At 39.6% G+C, this 16,824-nt stretch overlaps 2 protein-coding genes across 4 annotated transcripts in view; one reads left to right on the top strand and one right to left on the bottom strand.

Moving 5' to 3' along the window:
- The window catches only part of CMSS1 (cms1 ribosomal small subunit homolog), a 414,201-nt gene that overhangs the window by 350,857 nt on the left and 46,520 nt on the right, over positions 1-16,824 (bottom strand). Inside the window, exon 2 of one of the 2 annotated variants that reach the window (XM_078146653.1) lies at positions 13,434-13,485. The exons of the other annotated variant lie outside the window; for it this stretch is intronic. The gene's annotated coding sequence lies outside the window, so the exon portion shown is untranslated. The remainder of the gene's footprint in view (positions 1-13,433; positions 13,486-16,824) is intronic. 2 annotated transcript variants of the gene reach the window in all.
- Positions 1-16,824, top strand: part of FILIP1L (filamin A interacting protein 1 like) — a 342,434-nt gene that overhangs the window by 287,021 nt on the left and 38,589 nt on the right. The gene's annotated exons all lie outside the window — the stretch shown is intronic.

Raw genomic sequence — 16,824 nt, 5'->3', positions numbered from 1 at the left:
CTTTAGTGGCACTATACTGTCTACTGAGTTAATTTTTCTAGCATGCGAAGCCCATTTACAATCCAGCACCCTACTTCCCAGTCTTATTCCACATCATCCTCCATACACTCTCCAATTCACCAAAATGGACCATTCTCTACCCTATGCTTTCATATCTGCATGTTTTGCTCACACTGTTTGCTCCCTATGTCTAGAATAGTCTTCTTCTCCCTCTTAGTTGAATTTCTATACATCTCAACTCAAGTGGTACCTCCTCCATGAAGCCCTCCCTGCCCAAAGTCAGAAGCATCCTTCCCCTTCAAAGTACTTTATTTTCCAACTCTCTAATAAACCTATCATGTAAATACTGTCTATTACTTATAGTGCTGCTTGTGTCTTAAACCCATACTAGAGTAAATAAAGTAAGATTATAGGATTGTAGATTTAGAGCTAGATGGTAACTTATAAGACATTTTATCCAAACCCCTTATTATACAGATGAGGAAACTAAGGCCTGTGAAGGACACAGACCACATTTTATCTAAATTCTCTTTATTCCTTGTGCCTAGCTCAGTGCTCTGTAAATATAAGGCACTTCAAAATGTCCTGTGAATGAATAAATAAATGCTTAGAAAAAACAGTACTTTAATTCCCCAGGCAACCCTGGGAAGCTTTAATTGAGCATGCATTTGAACACTAGGTAATAATCCTGAAATTTCTGCCCCCTTTTGTTCCTGCTTAAGTTGTCCAGGATATTAACAGATGAATAGTATTAGTCAAACAGAAGTCCTAGTCCTTAAATTTCCTGCTACTCAGTTGGTCAGCCACAAAAGATAATGAAGGAGAAAATGATTAAGTCTCAAGGTCTTCTGTAACTTAATAACAATGAAGGAAGTTGGAAGACATTGGGTTATGAGGTTTAAAAAAAAAGCCCAAAAAAGTAGTATGAAAGACATAAAAATTATGTAGCTAAATGAGAAAAAGGGCAGCTAGGTGTCACAGTGGATAGAGCACCAGGCCTGGAGTCAGGAAGACTCATCTTCCTGAGTTCAAATCTGACCTCAGACACTTTCTAGCCAGGTGATCCCGGCAAGTCACTTAACCCCTATTTATCTCAGTTTCTTCATCTGTAAACCAACTGAAGAAGGAAGTGGCAAACTGCTCATTATCTTTGCCAAGAAAACCCCAAATGGGACCATGAAGAGTCAGACACAACTGAAATACACTGAACAATAACAACAAAACAGGAAAGAAAGAAAAAAAGAACAAAACAACTCTGAAAGAGTAGATACTGTGTTTTATATTTGTGTCTTCCCCAGCATGTATCAGAGACATCAACAGTAGTTAATAAAATGTCTGCTGAATAGAACTTAATAAATTCACTTAAAGCTTCTCAAGTGACAAGAGCCGCTCTCTTGGGCACTCCAACCAAACACCCCCTGGCTCACCTCCCCAGGATGCTCCTTTCCCAGTGAAATCCTGCTAACAACTTCCTTGCTTTCAACATGGCTTCCTTGCAGGATGAAAGGAAGACAACATACAGCTCTGAGGCAGGTACAGTGGGAAACAGTTCCCACTTTAGAAGCTACTCTTGGGCTTCACAACCATGAAGGGACCCCTTTAGTGTTCATAGGTGAGGATATTTATGGAAGAAAGAATTTGGAAGTAGTTATTCTGCTAGACTTCACTTTGGGGGTCAGTTATCTAAACTTCTGTCACTATCAGAAGGCACTAAGTTGTACTGACTGTAAAAATAAAAACAGGCTCAAATAGTATACAGGGCATTGTAAATCTTGCTTTGGACCAGCAAGTGTGTAGTATCACACTTAAGTAAGTAGGAGCCAATCCCCATCTACACTCCCACAAAATAATAATATTGAGTAAAGGTTACAAAAGAGTACCAGGTGAATATCCCTAGGGAATGGAATAGTTGTCTATAAAAGAGGAATCCTAAGAAACACTGTTGTTGTTTAGATTTAATAAACGCCCATAAGGAAGTTCGGATTCTACAGCACTACCCTTATCAAGGTAAGTTTTAGATGGGAGCTGGAAGATGAGCCAAAGGGAAAATCCATATCAATCCAACGATCACTATACGTAAATACCTTTTCTCAATAGCCTATTGCTTCTTCCATACTCTGGTGATCATCTAGGGATATAGGGTTTGGCTAGGTAGCACAGTAGATAAAGTGCTGGGCCTACAGTCAGGAAGATTGGAGTTCAAATATGAACTCAGATACTTACTAGCTGGGTGACCCTGGGCAAGTCACTTAACCTGTTTGCCTCGGTTTCCTCATATGGAGAAAGAGCAGAAGGAAACTGAAAACCACTCTACAGTACTTTTGCCAAGACAACCCCAAATGGGGTCATGAAGAGTTGGACGTGACAGAACAATAACATAGCCTTATTTCACCAAAAAGAGAAGTGACTTTTTCCACTGGCACAAATGTAATCAGTCCAGTGCCAAAGCTATGCGGAGTGTCAATCCAAGGATTAAGCCTCTCCTTTCCCTTAACATTTGAGTGCCTATTATCTACTAGACAATAGGACTTACGCTTCATTTTTCTACATACAATGCCAGTGGGATTCACAAAGTGTGATCTGAAGATCCCTGCAGTGGAAGGCAGTCTATAGGGTAAAAATTATTTTCATACTAAGATATTTTAATTTATAATATGGAAATATCAATAGGTAAAAAGATAAAAGCTCTTTGGGGGAGGAATCCTCAAGAATTTTTGAGAAATGAAAAAGTTTTGAGAACTGCTGTATTATATTTATTATCTTTTTGGCCCACTGAACCTTGCACATAGCTGGTAGGGGATTAACGATAATGACTAAGGCAATTAAGAAATTCTTTCATAAATGCTGTACATAAGTTTCTTCATGTTCTGATAAAGTAATGAAGATAACAGAAGAGTCCAGACATTCACAATCATGAGACAAAAGAAAACAATGGGGGATTGTTATTTTTTTCTCCTTCACAGGTGATTCTGAGCTAGCCCCTTCATTCTCATAAAGTTTTGTCTTCCCCATAGTAAAATAAGGAAAACAATCATGTACCTTTTAACTTTAACAACAACAACAACAACAACAATGCTATATAAGGCTATCTGTATGGTATTCTGAGCTACTTGGGGAAAGAGGATGCAAAAATTCACAGTATTGTTATTACTCTAACAAAGACAAAACAAAAAAAGTGAAGGGCTCTGTGTGTGTGTGTGTGTGTGTGTGTGTGTGTGTGTGTGTAAGAGAGAATCACATTTAATACTTCAGTTGGAATAAAAGAGCTTTACTTCAGTACTTGAGTCTGTTACAGCTCAAAATCATTACACTAGCAGCAGCTTTAGGGATGAGGTCAGTGCATCAAGATGGACCATTTTGACAGGAGCACAGCTGCCAAATTTCGTGTGTCTCACAGCCCACCAATTCTACTACAAGAACAAAAGTTTAAAGGTGAAATAAGTTTTCTCTTTCCTAAGTAAAAAAAAAAATTCCTGCTTGGGGATCAGAATTAGAGTGGAAAAACATTCAAAATGCAGAATCCAAGTTTCGTTGTAACTTTTAGAATTAGGAAGGGCCTCAAAGATTACCTAGTCAAAGAGGAAGCCCAAGGGTGCACAATCAGAAGACTAGGAGTTGGATAGCATCTGACTTGGGCAAGTCTGAGCCTCAGTTTCCTTATCTGTAAAAGAGATGATACTTCTGTACTGCCTACTTCACAGGGCTGCTGTAAGAAGAGTGCTTGGTAAAGTACTATAAGAATGTGGGCTAATATTAACACAACTTCCTTGTTTTTGCGGAAGCGCAAAATTAAGTCAGAGATTTAATGACTCATACCTAGAGGAAGATCCTAGATCCTAGAACATGGATCTCCTCATCCCCTTTTTTACTACATCTTGCTACTTTCATATTTAAGTTAACAAATAAAATTTTAAATGATTTGTTACTAATGATAAAATTTGAAGGGCTACATGCCCCAGCACGTTAAGCATAACCTCTAGAGTTGAAAGTTCATGACTTCTTCCTATTTTGCCACTCAGCGAATATTGTGCTATTCAGTACAACAAACATTTGTGTGTCAATTATGTGGCAAAGTGCTACAATAATATGATTTGACTGATGTCTCTCTAGTTTACAATGCTCTTACAAAGAATAATTAATTTTAACTCATTATGACTCTTTGAGGTAAAGGGAGAAAGATATTATTATTATTTCCAGAGGATGAGAAGTTAGCGGACTTGCCCAAGGTCACCCAATTAGTAACCATCATTCGGGATTCAAGCACAGTGATCTAGCTACTAATGCAAATTGCCTCTTAACCACAATGTTAAGGCATGCTTCATTTGTTAAGTGAGACTAACTAGCATGGTGAATCAAAATCTTAAGTTGTAAGAGAACTGAACACAGTTACAAAGTCTCACTGTTGTTTTGTCCTTTTTTCAGTCGTATCCAACTCTTCGTGACCCCATTTGGGGTTTTTCTTGGCAAAGATACTGGACTGGTTTGCCATTTTCTCCTCCAGTTCGTTTTACTGATGAGGAAACTGAAGCAAATGGGGTTAAGTGACTTGCCCAGGATCACACAGCAAGGGTCTGAAGCCACATTTGAACTTAGATCTTCCTGACTCCAAGGCCATCACTTTACTCACTGAAACACCTAGCTGCACCATGAGAAATTAAGTGTTACTATTCTTAAGGACAGTAACTTAACTAATTCCTTGATTACCAAGTTAGCTAAGAGATGGAGATAATGGTTCCCTTTCCTCTAGCTTTTTTTAAACACCTGAATTTGGGGTTTGTATTTTCTTCAGAAGTTCAGAGAGCTATTTTAATTAGGCAAACCAAGAACTCCTTCCTAATAAAAGTGAAACAGCCTATTGAGAGACCAGGTGGGAGGTAAAGTAGGGGTCTATTCTAAAAGTGATAAATAGACCTTAGAAGATCACTTACTGAAACCCACTCCTTTGGTAGATGAGGGAAGTGATCTGTGCTGGAGTGGTGGGTCCCTTCAAACTACAATGTTATCAGGGTCACATGGAAAAAAATAGATACTTTAAGAAGACTTTGTCATGATACTTGAAAAACTCATATTCTACTAAGCCCAAATAGGAAAGTGAATAAAGCAGGTAGACCTGTTGGGACAAAATGCCACCCTTAGCCTCTTGAAAAGAGTGTCTCCTGGGTGTAGTGAAAACACTTTCTTATTTCTTAAATCAGTTTTATTTATTTTGTTAAATACTTACCAATTACACATAAAAATATTTTTAACACTCATTTTTTTTATTTTGAGTTTCAAAATCTCTCCCTCCTGGCCCTCTCCCCTCTTTGAGAAGGAAAACAATTTCACATGGATTATACATGTGAAATCATGCAAAATATTTTCCACATTAGCAATGTTGCAAAAGAAAACACAAACAATAAAACAGTAACACTGTTTTTTAAAAAACAACAACAACATGGTTTGTGCACCAGTGCTGCCACTTATTAGTTATGTTACTTTAACCTTTGGGCTCAGTTTCTATATATGTAAGACAAGTGGGCACTAAGGCCTGATGATCTCTAGCTATGATTTTATTTCCAAAATTGTTAATCTCTAAATAAAGTCTCTTCCAACTCTGACCTTTGATTCAATGATTTCCACTCCTACTCCCCAGTAGGGATACCTTCCTAGCAGTTCAAATTTGAAAAGAAATCTGATCAACAGCTCGCAGAGTTGGATCAGGAATTGAACTTGACTCTGTGTTATTAAGTGTGTACTATGTACCAAGCATTGTGCTAAATTCTGGGTATACAAAGAGAGGTAAGAGTGCCTGCTTTCAAGGAGTTCACATTCAAACAAGAGAGAAACAACATCTAAACAACTATGTACAAACGAGCTATAGTTAAAGGATGAACTGGACATAATTTGCATGTATATGTAGTGTATCTTGCAGTCAAGCTCTTTAAAGGCAGCATGAAATCTCTCTACCTCCCTTTAATAAGGCTGCCACTGGACAGAGATATTGGATGAAAATCTGTAAGAACCAACCGTAACAACCCTGTACTCAATGACTGAGCTCACTCTCTAGCCACACAAGGTGGCCTTCTTGGGGAAAACTAATGGGCTCCTTACACACCCTAGTTCCTTACTTCAGTCTTCTCCCAAGACAGTACTTTTTCAGTGGAATGGAACTTTTCAGTAGAGTAGAACAGTGGAAGCGTTAGACTGTGGAAAGCATTTCTTTACTTTGTCTATGAAATCACTAGTTGTAGCTGCTGCTAAAGCTTTTACTTAAAAAAGAAACAAAAATAAGCAAAAACCCCAAAATAAAGTTTTTTTTGTTTTTTGTTTTTTTGGGGGGGGCAGTGGGGGTTAAGTGACTTTCCCAGGGTCACACAGCTAGTAAGTGTTATGTGTCTGAGGTCAAATTTGAAATCAGGTTCTTCTACTGCACCACCTACCTGCCCCTCAAATGAAAGTTTTTTAAAGTAAGTTGTTAATGTCTCTATCCACAAAGGTTACAAGAAATACACATAACCTTTACAAGTTACCACTTAGGTAACAAGATAGATGTAACAAGACAGAAGTGACCAGACCACACTTTGGAAGTTATTTTGTAGTTCTTAGAGTTTCAGTTGAAGATTCTTAAGGGAATGCAGAAGAGAGACTAGATATAGGGGTGGGGACCCTGCGGCCTCGAGGCCCCATGTGGCCTTCTAGATCCTTGGGTGAGGCCTTTTGATTGAGTCCAAGTTTTACAGAACAAATCCTTTTATTAAGGGGATTTGTGCTGTGAAGTTTGGATTCAGTTAAAGGGCTGCACTTAAGGATTTAGAGGGTCACATGTGGCCTCAAGGCCAAAAGTTCCCCACCCCTGGCCTAGAACAAGTGTTCTTAACTTGAAATCTGTGGATAGACTTCAAGGATCTGTGAACCTGAATGGCAAAAAAAAAAAAATCTTTTTTTTTCACTAACCTTTAATTGAAAGTTAGCATTTCCTTCAATTATAACATAGGCAACAAACATTCTGAGAGGAGTTCCACAGGTTTTTACCGGTTTCCTCAAGGCGTCCATGGAGGCAGCTGGTGGCACAGTGGCTAGAGGGTTCAGCCTGGAGTCAGGAAGTACTGAATTCAAATTCAGTCCCAGAAACTCACTAGTGACCCTGGGCAAATCACTTAACCTCTGTCTGCCTCAGTTTCCTCAACCATAAAATGGGGGAGAATAGATAACAGAGTTGTTGTAAGAACCAACTGAGATAATATCTGTATAGAGCATGGCACTGTATGTGATACATAGAAGGCCCTTAATAAAGGCTGATTCCCTTCTACCCCTCCCATGACAGAAAAAGAAAGGTTAAAAATTTCTGGGCTAGAGTTCCAGAAATCAGGAGAACTTAGGTTGAAGACCTAAGTTCTTATATCAGCTCTTATATCAGCAGTATGACCTCTGGCAAATCACAGCCTCCCAAAGTCTCAGTTTCCTTATCCATATGAGGAAAGGATTTTATAAACCTTAAAGTGGAAAAGACATGTGAGTTGTTATTATTATCCCCAAAGGCTTCCTAAGCTGGAAAACAGCAGTACATTACTTTTTCCCTTTTTGCAGATGAGACAGAAGACAAACAACACATTTTTGGGGGAGAAAACTTAAGAGATTGAGGCCAGGCTACACAGTCATTCAGTCACAGAATGAGAAGTGGAGTACTTATTAAGTGTAAGCCTTATCTATCCATGCATTCCCTAATTATTCTAGAAGAGGTTTTTTTAGTTCTTTGAGGAGTGACATTTTTCTTTGTTATTCGCTCCTCTTTTCCTTTCTGGCAGGAGCCAGGGCTAACATTACAAATGATGGAAGACATTTTCTTTTCAAGAGGCAGTGTAGTTTAATGGATAAAGTGCTGGCCTCAGAATCCAGGAGATTTGGCTTGCATCTTTGGATACTTTACTCACAGTGTGATCAGAGACAAGTCACTTAACTAACTTCTACAGGTTTCAGCCCTTCATCTGTGAAACAGGGTAAAAAAAAATACCTAAAGTGTCTGCTTGTAAGGTCACTGTAAGAATGAAAATGACAGGATTGTACATTAAGAGCTTCACAAATATCAATAAATATGAAAGTATAAGATAATAAGATAAGCCAAGTATCTGCCTTCCTTAAAATATTAGCTCTTGTCACAGTAGGAAATGGCAGAAACCAAACAGGAGGGCATTCAAATACAACCAAGAAGTCATGAAGATGTGGAATACATATACGCAAAAAGGTAGAAGTGTGGAGTGCTTGACTTGGAGTCAGGAAGACATGGGTTTAAATCCCCTCAGACACATAATAGTTCTGTGACCCTAGACAAGTCATTGAACCTGTCTCAGATTCTGTGTCTTTATCTGTAAAATGAGGACATTGGCCTTGATGCCTTCAAGGTCCCTTTCTGCTCTAAATCTGATGATCTGAAGAAGAAAGTCAAATTCTGGGTTTGCATACTGGGATCATTAAGATTTTTGGAGGCCGGCTGTTTTACATTTCACATTCAGACACATATTTAACTACAGGGTAAAAACTAAGAGGTTGTCTTGTTTTGTTTTTGTTTTAACAAACAATACTAAGCGTCAGAGCATTCGATCTTCTCTAAGCTTGGAAGGAGCAGCTGAGAATAGGAAAATGTAATCCAAATGTCTCGGGTTGCTAGTCTAGGGAAAATTAAACAAGGCTCAGATGAGCAAAACAATTTCACAGATTTTTACACTGCACGCAAGGGGGCATTCAAAACAAGAGGCCACAGGAAAAACAGCCACTTGCTGTTGCTGAAACTCTAGAATAAAACTTTCCACTTGTCTGTGATTAAGCAGTACATATGGCTGAAACTTGGAGCTATCCAAAAATCACAGCAAAGACATAAACCAATTATCCTCAGTTACTATAAAGAAAATGAGTGGGGGGCAGGAGTAGTGAGATGCTAAGTCTTGTTTAAGGATCAAATTGTTTCCTCAGTCAGCAGCCATGCCAAGTATTAGCTTCAATCCACTTACACTTTTAAAGCACTTCCTAAAAAGAGGGGTGGAAGTAGGGGTAGGGGCTGAAGATAGTCTCTCTTAAGCTAGTCCCTTAGCTTGCTCATTTACTTACTCCGAGTTGCAACAGCAATAAAGAAACAATGCTCTGGGCAGGGAACAAGAGGAAATATTACACATTCGACATTCTTGGTTTTCCTCTAGTTCCCCAAACTTCGAAAATCTACTAGTCAGAGTAATTTAATTTAATAGTAAATTTAAGTCTCTTTTGTTTTCATTTCTGGGGTGTGTGTGTGTGTGTGTGTGTGTGTGTGTGTGTGTGTGTGTGTGTGAAGTTTGAGATTGCCTTTAAACAAGTTAGGAAACTTTTGGTTTCCTAAACATATCATGTTAGCCACTGATACTATGTTAGGCAGCCAGACTACAAGGAGGTGAACGCTGATGAATTCATTCATTCAGACACATGGCTTAGCTGATCTCCAGCTAGGCCTTTTATGTTAAATCTGACAAATTGAACATCAATAGATTAAAATATGACAGCCAAGCAAAAAGCAGAGCCTCTTTTAAGATGTACAAGAACCAAGGGTTTTTTTTTAAGGGTTTTCGGCTCAGTTTAAGGCCTGGGAAAACAAAAACTCTGTCTTATTTACACACACATGAACAAGATGTTAAGAGAATAAGATATTGTTGCATATTAATGCAAAAAATACCATTTTCATAAGCGAAGATAACTTGCGGTCAGGAAGGCAGAAATGAAAAATGGAAAGATGCTTCACAGACAAAATATAATTTTTCTGAAGTCATCTACTTGTGCAGTCCTTAAACTTCTAAGATATGGAAGAAAGGTCTAAATAGATCAGTTGAACCTTGATCAATGACAGAAAAATTCACAGACTTAATTTGCTGATAAAAACCAACAAGCCTATGTCTGAGAGGCATAGCATCAGGTCCACAATGCCTGCCTGCATAAGACTGCCTGCTAAATTTTTTCCGAGAACTTTAGTTCCTTGAAATGTTCTGAGGAAATGGTATTTATAACCAGCCTCCTCCCCTGGGGAATATTATTTTTGGCAAAGCTCCAATTTTTTAAAACTACACTAAAATAATTATTAATTTACACCAAATTATTGGGCTTAACATGTTGCTAATCTAAGAAGGTAATATTTTTAGTGTCTAATGATGACAAAAAGCCACATGAAACTTACAGAAAGTGGTTTCAAAAATCAGTTTGTTTTTTAATTATGATCACATTTTGTACAACTTATTTTTAATCTGGTTGGGGAGTCCCATCTTACCATAAACATATGTCCTAGAGAAGTCTAATTAAGAAGGGGTTAAAAAAAGACTTTTGGAAATCTACAGCTTCCTTTTTATGCCTAACACAAATATCTGTGAGTACATCTAACCACAAATAGAGAACCCTGGATTAGAAGATGAGAATTCTGGACTCCTAATTTATTAATTGTGATCTTGACAAGTTACTTAACCTCTGTACCTCAATTATATCACATATAAAGTCAGGACAGTAACATATATGCTCCTACTTCAAACAGAGAATGTGAAAAAAAGATATAGTATTACTAATGTATTTTGAGCTTTTAAAGCATCTAGGTAGTACATAACAAAGATAATTAGTGCTATTATGACATCTTAATTTTAAAGGTTCAAAATGCGCCTTTTCATATATTCATATATACATTCATACATAAAAATGAAATTTCATTTTTCATACATCCTTAGATACAGTACTTGACTGTTTTCGTTGTATATTATTCTATTAAAAGAGCATTCTACAAATCAGTTTCAGCTTAGAGTTGTGACGGGGATTTTTTTAAGTAGTCAAGATGAGTTTCCTTGCCTTCCCCAATTTGAGAAAGATTATAATCTCCAAAATCACACTGCAGTATAGCATAAGGAACAGAGCACTTAGGGATTGGAAAAATTAGTATTCAAATCTGACCTCAGATACTTACTAGCTATAAGACCCTGGGTAAGTCACTTAACTTCAGTTTTCTGCTTTGTAAAATGAAGGTGTTAGACTCAATATGGCCTTGAAGGCCCTTTCTAGTCCTGTAATAATAATGGTATAATACCATGAAATTTTTACCAAGAACCCCAATAATCAGTGCACCTGAACTGTCTACAGGAAAATCTGTAAGAAACTGAACGACACTCAAGTTCATAAACACCAAAAACTCCAATGATTTGTTGGCTTTCTCAGACATTTTGGGCATGAGATATCTTGTTAACTCATTACATCATCTTCCCACCAATATTTTGTATTTACCTTGCACCTTTCTTCTGAGGAGCTCAAAAAGTATCACAAAAATCCTTATTAATCCTCCCAACATTCCTGCTTAAGGTCACAAAGCCAAATCTCAGCAGAAGCCTAAAAAAGGAAGGGGGGAAGGTGGAGGCAGAGGGGGGAAAAAGAGGCATGGAACTTCCAAGTCAGCATTCTGCCCATAAGACCACCCAGCTTTTGTGTCCATAAATAAAGTTTAAGAATAATATAATTCCAATAGAAAACAACAACAAGGTGGTGCAATACTAAGAACACTAAGGACCTAGGTTCAAATACTGGCTTTGCCATGGATGACCTGTGAGTGACTTTGAGGAAGTCACTTATTTCTTAGAGCCTCAGTTTCAAGCTCAAGATGAGGAGGTTGAACTATCTAAAGGACTTCAAACTCCCACTAAGTCTGGCTCCTTATGTGATTTTTTTTTGGGGGGGGAAGGGATGGGGACAATGGGGGCTAAGTGACTTGCCCAGAGTCACAAAGCTAGTAAGTGTCTGAGGCTGGATTTGAATTCAGGTCCTCCTGACTCCCAGGCTGGTGCTCTATCTGCTGCCCCACTTAGCTGCCCCCATTCCTGGTTTTTTTTTTCCCCCATTTACAAAGTAAGAATGGCAAGGACGAGATGAGAGTCCGGCTTAAGGAAAGTCAGTCCTTTTGAAATATATCAGGTTTTCTCTCAGGGATTCATTAAATACTTAGCAATACTAAACAACTAAAACATGTTCAAGGAAAGGCACATGTCATCCTCATTCAATCTGTGGAGTAATATTGGGGGGTGGGGTAAAATGATAAATAATCACTGGTCTCAAATAGCTTTGAGCCTTGGACGAGAAAACCAAGAGCTACGTTATTGTAAAGAATTCAACAAGCATACGTTATTTCATAAACATCAAACGTATTCAAAAGAAATGACAATCCACATGGGGCTTCCCTGTGGGAGCATGGGGCTGAACTGAACCCTGGAGCTCAGGCCTGCAGAGTTAATGCATGGCACCTGTCCTTGAGCAGCACTGGTGGCTCTCTCAGGTGTTGGTGCTGGTGTTTTTGCAACTCTGCCCCTTTTTGCCACTTTGACTTTACCACTCAGAAGGGTTGCCTTATGAGGCAGCGAGGGGGCACAGTGCTAGATCTGGGGTCAGGAAGTTGTTGTTATTCAGTCATGTCTGACTCTGATGACCTCATTTGTGGTTTTCCTGCAAAGACACTAGAATGGTTTACCATTTCCTTCTCCAGCTCATTTGACAGAGGACGAAACTGAGGCAAACAGGGTTAAGTGATCTATCCAGGGTCACACAGCCAGGAAGTGTCTGAGGCCAGATGTGAACTCAAGAAGATGACTCTTCCTGATTCCAGGCCTAGCTCTCTATTTACTGTGCCACCTAGCTGCCCAGGACTTTGCCAGCTGTGTGACCCTGAGCAAGTCCCTCAATCTCTGCATTCCTCAGTTTTTGCATCTGTAAAATGGGGCTAATAATAGCACCCTACCTCAAAGGATTGTTACAAAGTCCTTTGCAAATTTTAAAGCACTATATAAATGCTAACTATTGAAGAAATAGCCAATAAGTCTCTTAGTGTTCACAGACAAACTCAATAACTAATTATGCCAGTATACTTATTATCTGTAAAATGGGGATAATAATAAGGGGCAGCTAGGTGGTGCAGTGAATAGAGCACCGGCCCTGAAGTCAGGAAGACCTGAGTTCAAATCCGGCCTCAGACCAAACATCTGACACTTACTAGCTGTGTGACCCTGGGTAAGTCACTTAACCCCAACTGCCTAACAACAACAACAAAAAAAAAACAGGGATAATAACAGCAACCTAACTTGTAGGGGTGTTGTGAGGATCAAATGAGATAATACCTGTGAATCACTGAGCACAGTGTCTGGCACATACTGGGCCCTATGGAAATGTTTAAACCCTTCCTTTTTAACTTTAGCTTCCATTGGTCCCACAGGGCTTTCAGCTGCCCTCCTCACAAATACCTTCCAGGAACCGATGTGTTACATTACACTGTTGCCCCCCAACTTTTTACACATTCAAGTGGAGGTGCGTTGCAGCTGAAGTTGTTTAATGTTGTAACAGATTGTGCTTGCCGGGAACATGCAATTATCAGCTACTCAGCAGTATTTGGAGTTAGTTTAGTCCTGGTTTGACCAGTAACTCACTGTGTGACCTTGAACAAGAAATAACAGCCAGTCTGGACTTCAGTTTCTTTACCTGAAAAAAAAAAAGTCAGGACAAATAAGGCTGACACACACTGATCCTATAATATTATTTATCTGGTCTGCAAAGCTTTTACTACCAAAAAATCCTTATTTCTTAAAATCTGTATGGGGAAAACAAATGACTCCCTGCTAATGTCAGTTGTATTTGACTCTTGGTGACCCCATATGGGATTTTCTTGGCAGAGATACTGGAGGGGTTCACCATTTTCTTCTCCAGTTCATTTTACAGATGAGAAAATCGAGGCAAATAGAGTTAAGTGACTTGCTCAGGGTCACACAGCTATTATGTGTCTAAGACCAGATTTGAAGTCAGGTCTTCCTGACTCCAGGCCTGACACTCAATCTATTGGGCCACCTACCTCCCCTCGTCTCCGTCTAAACTGCCAATGAGCTGAGTTGAGGACAGCCAAATAGTTCCAGATAGAGTATTTAGATATTTTACTACTCACAGTACAATTTGGATTGGGAAATACTAAATGAGAAGATTTCTAATGTCTCTTCCAACTTTAAAATTCCATGACACTGAATACCCACTGAACAACCCCACCCCTGGATTACTCTTCCCCATTCATTTCCTCCACTCCTACTCACATGCTGATGAATGGAGCTGCAGGACACCATTTAAAGGAGGCAGCAAGAGCCACTACAAAGTTGTTATCTGACCTCAAGAGGGTCCTTACCTCAGGAAGACCATCTTTCACTCCTCACTTACTGGTTCTCAACCCCACTGTCCATAGAGGTTATTCCGAACCTTCCCCTCTCCCCTCAAACCTCCCACAACCTCCTCCTCCCCTTTGCCCTCTCAGCAGAGGATGTCACCTTTCCGGAGAAATCGAGGCTCCCTTCTCTGCATCCCCAAACCCTCTGACATCATCCCCCACTCAGTCTCCCATGAAGAGCCAACTCTACATATGTTTTGGACCACATCTCCTATATTCTTCAGCAGACTGCCCTTACCATCATTCCAACTCTTGAATCTTCAACTTTTCTTCTATTTCTTCCCTCCCTGCTTCCTATAACCAAGCCCAAGTCCCTCTCAGCCTTTAAAGCATTCACATTTGAACCTATTCATTCATACTATTGTTCCCTATCTCTTTTGTGGTTATTCAGTCCTTTCAGTCAGACTCTGTGACTCCATCTGGTGTTTTCTTGGCAAAGATACTGAAGTGGTTTGCCTTTTCCTTCTCCAACTCATTTTACAGATGAGGAACTGAGGCAAACAGAGCTAACTGACTTGCCCAGGGTCACACAGCTAGTAACATCTGAGGTCAGATTTGAACTCAGGAACATGAGTTATCCATCCCACCTATCTCTACTCCCTTCCATTACCAAATTCCTACTCCCTCTCCTCCCAGTCACTCAACTCTTTACAAGCTGGCTTCTAAAAACTCACCACTTCACTAAAACTGCTCTCTTCAAATTTACCAATGATTTCCAAAGGACTAAATCTGATGGCCTTTTCTCAGTCCTCACCCTTTTTCAATCTCTATACAACATTTGGCACTGTTGACTGCCCCATCCCCCTCCCCACTTTCACCTCTTGGATACAATACTCTCCTTCCCCCTGGATTTTCATGACACTACCCTCTCTGGGCTCTCCTCCTGGTCTCCTTTGGTGGATCATAATTCACATCATGCCCACTGACTTTGCATGACCTCATGCAAAGCCGCCATTATCTTCCACCTCAAGGCCAAGCTACTTTCCTTGTAGTAGTGGTAACTACAGAAAACCAGTTGTATTTTGTTTATTTAAAGCTTGTAGATGAGAAGGGGGACATATTTTATTAAAATTAAGAACCCAATCAAGGACAAGGTTGGGAAGAGAGAATAAGATGGAAGGCACAGTACAGAGGCCTGGGATCAAGGGATGCCTCTACCCACTGGTAAGCCTTGGGAAAATCAAATAAACTCTCTGAGATTAAAAAAATACTTTCACGAGCTACCTCACAGGGCTGCTGTGAGAAACATATCTTATTAGACTTAAAGTACTATATAACCATGAGTTGTGTTTGTTAATATATTGTATCCCTCACAACTTCTCAAGTGGACAAAAGTATTGTACTTGGTGTCAGGAAGACCTGGGTTCAAATGTTGCCTCAGACTCTTCCTATCCTTGGGACCCATTCATCAAATAGAGATGATAATAGCACCCACCTTCACCTGGCTGTTGTGAGGATTGGACGTACAGCCATTTGTACACTTTAAAGGTCAATGTTAGTACAAAATCTTGCACAAAGGAAGTGCTCAATGAATATGTGTTGCTGATATTGATGCTTAGGCAGCTGGGTGGGCAATGTAAAGAGTGCTGGACATGGAGTCTGAAAGGCCTAAATTTAAACGAGGCCTCAGAATATGCTGTGTGACCTTGAGAAAGTCATTTAACCTCTGTTTGGCTCTTGATATCTCATCTGTAAAATAGGGATCATAATAGCCCTACCCTCCAGGGTTGATGTGAGATTAAAATGAGATAATATTTGTAAAGAGCTTTATAAACCCTCAAAGCAGTCTACAAATGCTAGCTATTGTTCTCATTATCACTATGTTTAATATTTATTTAGGACAGATCAATAAAACACTTCCATCAGATTACACTGTTAAAAGTCTGAAAGTCATGGCTGAGAGAAGCTAGCATTAATGACAACCCTCTTCCCTCCCTGCTGCTCCCTACATTCCCTTTAACAAGAAAGCAATCTTCTAACAGGTCAAATGGTAGGCAAAACTCTGGATGTAAGTCTTGCTAATGAGGCACTGGAGTCTTTCCTTTCACAGACGGTAAGCTCCTTGAGAGCAAGGACTATCTAAAGGGTGGGAAAACCTGTGGCCCTCTGGGTCCTCAAGTGCAGCCCTTTGACTGAATGCAAACTTCTCTAGGTCCTCAAGTGTGACCCTTCGACTGAATCCAGTCAAAGGACTCTGAGGGCCACATGTATCTTGTCTAATATCTAGAGTACCTAGTGGTGCTCTGCACACTCCGGGTAATTGAGTTTATAGTTGCATTGGGCAGCTAGGTGGCGCAGTAGATACAGTAACAGGTGTGGAGGAAGAATCATCTTCTTAAGCTCAAATCCATCCTCAGACACTTACTAGCTGTGTGACCTTGGGTAAGTCACATAACACTGTTTGCCTCAGTTTCTCCATCTGTAAAATGAGTTGGAGAAGGAAATGGCAAACTACTCCAGTATCTTTGCCAAGAAAACCCCAAATGGGGTCAAGAAGAGCCTGAAACAACAGAAAAATGACTGAAAAACAAGTTGCAACTCTACCCTTATAGTTCTTAAAGAAGAGGCCTTGAAGCCAGGAAGGTCGGGTTTCAAGTCCCTCTGAAATATAT

Source organism: Phascolarctos cinereus, unplaced genomic scaffold (genome assembly GCF_003287225.1).
Source record: "Phascolarctos cinereus isolate Bilbo 61053 unplaced genomic scaffold, phaCin_HiC Scaffold_726;HRSCAF=1367, whole genome shotgun sequence".
NCBI classification, from domain to species: domain Eukaryota; kingdom Metazoa; phylum Chordata; class Mammalia; order Diprotodontia; family Phascolarctidae; genus Phascolarctos; species Phascolarctos cinereus.
Note: the sequence above shows the minus strand (reverse complement) of the source record. Positions and strands in the feature narration are given on the sequence as shown.